Source organism: Tupaia chinensis, unplaced genomic scaffold, assembly GCF_000334495.1.
Source record: "Tupaia chinensis unplaced genomic scaffold, TupChi_1.0 Scaffold138115_2, whole genome shotgun sequence".
NCBI classification, from domain to species: domain Eukaryota; kingdom Metazoa; phylum Chordata; class Mammalia; order Scandentia; family Tupaiidae; genus Tupaia; species Tupaia belangeri.
The window spans coordinates 638,919-643,351 of NW_006198015.1; the positions used below are offsets into that span (position 1 = coordinate 638,919).

The 4,433-nt window shown below is 36.8% G+C and overlaps 1 pseudogene; it reads left to right on the forward strand.

Annotated features, from left to right (window-relative positions):
• The first annotated feature begins 284 nt into the window (after window positions 1-284).
• LOC114010151 (60S ribosomal protein L6-like) overlaps window positions 285-4,433 on the forward strand; it is a 51,134-nt pseudogene continuing 46,985 nt past the window's right edge.

Sequence of the window (4,433 nt, forward strand, 5' to 3'; positions counted from 1 at the left end):
AGACTTGGTTCTCTCTGACTCTGGGTGGGGACATCTGGTAGGAAGCATTAGAGCATGCCATTGCTGAACTCAGAATTAATGAGGTGGTCTGTGATTGCCGAGATCTTCATTCAGAGTAAACTGATTCTGTCATCTAATATGATCGTGTAATTTATAGGGGAGGAGCAATCTCTACTGCTTTTATTCACAAAGACTGATGGAGAAAAGCAGGTAGACTAATATTTCAAATCTTCTAGTTTCTATTGTTAGAAAATAAGAGCTTAAGCTCTTTCTCATTATACAAGATGGCAGGTGAAGCTGTGAAGTTGGATACTAAGAAGAAACCTGAAGCCAAGAAGGTTGGTGCCAGGGGCAAGGTTAAAAGGGTGACCCCAAGGCTAAAAATCCCAAGAAAGGGAAGCCTCATTGCAGCTAAAATCTGGTCCTAGTCCCAGACATTGGCAGCTATTCCCTATCTGCCATGTGTTCCAGGACGGCCATATACAAGAGGAAACACTTGACCACTTAATTCAGGATTGAAAATAAAAAGGAGAAGATTTTGCCACTGTCACAAAACTAGTTGGTGGGGACAAGAATGGTGGTACCCAGGTGCTTAAACTTTACAGGATACCTAAGTATTATCCTACTGAAGATGTGCCTCGAAAGCTGTTGAGCTATGGCAAAAAACCCTTTAGTCAGCATGTAAGAAAGCTACAAGCCAGTATCACTCCCGGGACCATTCTGATCATCATTGCTGGATGCCACAAAAGCAAGAGAGTGGTTTTTCTGAAACAGCTGAGCAGTGGCTTGCTCCCTGTGACTGGTCTTCTGTTCCTCAATTGAGTTCCACTGCATAGAGCACACAAGAAATTTGTCATTGCCGCCACCACAAAAATTGATATTAGCAAAGTAAAAATCTCAAAACAGCTCACTGATGCTTACTTTAAGAAAAAGATGCTGCAAAAGCCCAGACACCAGGAAGGTGAGATCTTTGACAAAGAGACGAAGAAATATGAGATTACAGAGCAGCACAAGATTGGTCAGAAACCAACAGGATCTGGACTTTAATTTGTTTGGTTATTTATTACTGACTCAATCTAATTGCTTGCTACAGGTCTATTCAGGTTTTCTATGTTCTATGAGTCGATCTTGGTAGATAATATGTGACCAGGAATTGGTTCATCTCATTCGGGTTTACTTGTTTGTTGGCATGCATTTGCTCATGGTATCCTCTAACCATGTTTTGTATTTCTATTATGTCTGTTGTTATATTGCCTGTTTCATTGTGAATTTGACTTAGTTGGTTCCTTTCTTTCTTCTTCTTAATTAGTCTAGCTAATGGCATGTCAATCTTGTTTGTCTTTTCAAAAAATAGCTTTTGCTTTTATATATTTTCTGTATAGTTCATTTTCTATGTCATTTATTTCTGCTCAAGTCTTTATTACTTCTTTTTTCCTGGCAGTTTTTGAATTGTTTCTGTTGTTGTTTTTCCAGTTCCCTGAGGTATGATGTTAGGTTTGTCCTTTTGCCACCTTCCCATCTTTTTCTTATGCACACTAATTGCTATGAACTTCTCTCTTATAACTACGTTTGCAGTGTCCCGTAGGTTATGGAAACTTGTGTACTCATTAACATTTGTTTCCATGAATCTTTTTTATTTCAGTCTTAATCTCTTCAGTAGTCATGAAGTCATTCAGAAGTAGGTTATTTAGTTTCCATGTATTTGTGTATTTTTGAGGGTTTTCCTGAAATAAATATCAAGTTTAATTCCATCATGGTCAGAGAAGTTGCTGGATATAGTTTCTATGCCTTCGAATATATAAAGGATAGTTTTGTGCCTATTATGTGGTCAGTCTTTGAGAAAGTACCATGCAGAGGTGATAAAAATGTAGATTTTATGTTTTTTTTTTTTTTTTGGGTGGAAAGCTCTAGATGTCTGTCAAGTTCACCTGATTTATGGTATCATTGGGGTCCTGTATTTCTTTGCTTATTTTTTATCTCATTGATCCGTCTAAAGGAGATGATGGGGTGCTGAGATCTCCAACAATTATTGTGTTACAGTCTATCTCTCCTTTTAGATCTAGCAGTTTTTCCTTCACATATTTGGGTGCTCCTGAATTGGGTGCATAGATATTTATAAGTATTGTATCTTCTTGATGAATTAGCACTTTTATTATTATATGATGCCCTTCTCTGTCTCTTCTTACAGTTTTTGTCTTAAAGCCTATTTTGTCTGAAATCAGTGTGGTGATTTCTGCTCTTTTTTGGTTTCCATTTGCATGGAAAAGCTTTTTCTAGCCCTTCACTTTTAATTTATGCATGTCTTTATCCTATCTTGTAGGCAGTAGATAGAGGGTTTCTGATTTTTTTTTAAAAATCCATTCAGTTAGTCTGAGTTTCTTTTTATTTTTCATCTTTTTAATTTTTTATTATTATCATACATTAAATCGCTATACATCATTTAGATTGTGAAAAGACTTTACCCAGCATGATATACATCTCAGTCCAGCCCAGTTGAGACCACCACACACAACCTCTTCAATAGATAATAAACCTTATCTGTGTCCCACAAATGTCATACCTCTCCATTTTCCTTTCAACTTTCCTACTGTTCCCCTCTCACACTCTCTTTCCTCTTTGTCTCTAGTGTCCATTAAAATTTTTAATACTTTCATGTTTTCCTGTCTTTCAGTCTCTAACATAGAGTGAAGATATTTGGTATATGTTAAGTGGAGACATGCAATGTCTCTCTTTCATAGCCTGACTTGGCTTCACTCAGCAACAAATCTTCCATATTAATCCAATTTCTATCAAATATACATCTTGGCCTTGTTTTTTTTTTTAATGGCTTAATAGTATTCCATGGAGTATATGTGTCACAATTTTTCAATCCATTCATTTGTTTGTGGACATTTGGGTTGGTTCCATGTCTTAGCAACCGTGAATAAGGCTGCAATGAATATAGATGTGCAAGCGCTTTTCCAACTGAGTGCTCTCCTGTCCTTTGGGTAGATACCCAGGAGTGGAATTGCTGGATCATATGGTAGTTCTATGCGAAGGTCTTTGAGGAACCTTCATATCATTCTCCACAGTGGCTGGACCAATTTACATTCCCACCAACAGTGTAGGAGTGTTCCCCTTTCACTGTATCCCCTCCAGCACTTATTATTATTATTTTTAATCTTCGCCATTCTGACTGGGGTTAGATGGTATCTCATTGTGGTTTTGATCTACATCTCCCTTACAATGAGGGATGTTGAGCATTTTTTCATATGCTTTTTGGCTGTTTGTATGTCTTTCTTTGAGAGTTGTTTATTCAGCTCCTTTTCCCATCTTTTAATTTGATGAATCATTTTCTTCTGGGTAAGCTTCTTGAGTTCCCTGTGTATTCTGGTTGTCAGTCCGTTAACAAAAATTCTCTCCCATTCTGAGGGTTGTTTATTTACACTAATTACAGTGTCCTTTGCTGTGCAGAAACTCCTTAGTCTGATGTAATCCCATCTGTCTATTTGGGGGATTATTGCCTGTGCTTTGGAAGTCTTGATAAGAAGTCTTTTCTTACCCCCATGTCTCCCAGAGTTTCCCCAGTGTTTTCCACCAGTAGTTTTATAGTTTTTAGTCTTAGGTTTAGATCTTTGATCCATTTTGAGTTGATTTTTGTTAATGGTGACATATAGGGGTTCACATTCATCTTTCTGCAGGCGGATACCCAGTTTTTCCAACACCATTTGCTAAAGAGGTTTCCATTTTTCCAGTGGATTGGCTGGTACCCTTTGTCAAAGATGAGTTGGCTGTATGTTTTGGGGTTTATTTCTGGAGTCTCTACTCTGTTCCATTGGTCCTCATGTCTATTTTTGTGTCAGTACCATGCTGTTTTGATTATCACAGCTTTGTAATATATTTTGGGGTCAGGGAGTGAGATTCCACTTATCCCAGTCTTTTTGTGCAGGATGGCTTTAGTGAAATGGGGTCTTTTATGGTTCCAGATAAATTCTATGATTGTCTTTTCTAGATCTGTGGAGAATGTTCCTTGTAATTTTATTGGGATTGCATTAAACATGTAGATTAATTTGGGTAGGATTGCCATTTTGATTATATTAATTCTGCCAATCCAGGAAAATAGAATGTCCTTCCACTTTAGTGTCCTTTTAATGTCCTTTTAAAGGTTTTTATAGTTTTCTTTGTAGAGGTCTTTGATTTCCTTGGTTTGTTTTATTTCTAAATATCTTATATTTCTTGTGGTTATGGTAAATGGAATTACATTCTTCAGTTCTGTCTCTGTCTGCTTGTTGTTTGTTTATAGAAATTCTGTAGATTTTTCTAAGTTAATTTTGTATCCTGCCACTTTACTGTATGCATTTACTACTTCGAGAAGTTTTTTTCATGGATACTATTGGATCTTCTATGTATACAATCATGTCATCTGCAAACAGAGATAATTTAAGCTCTTCTTT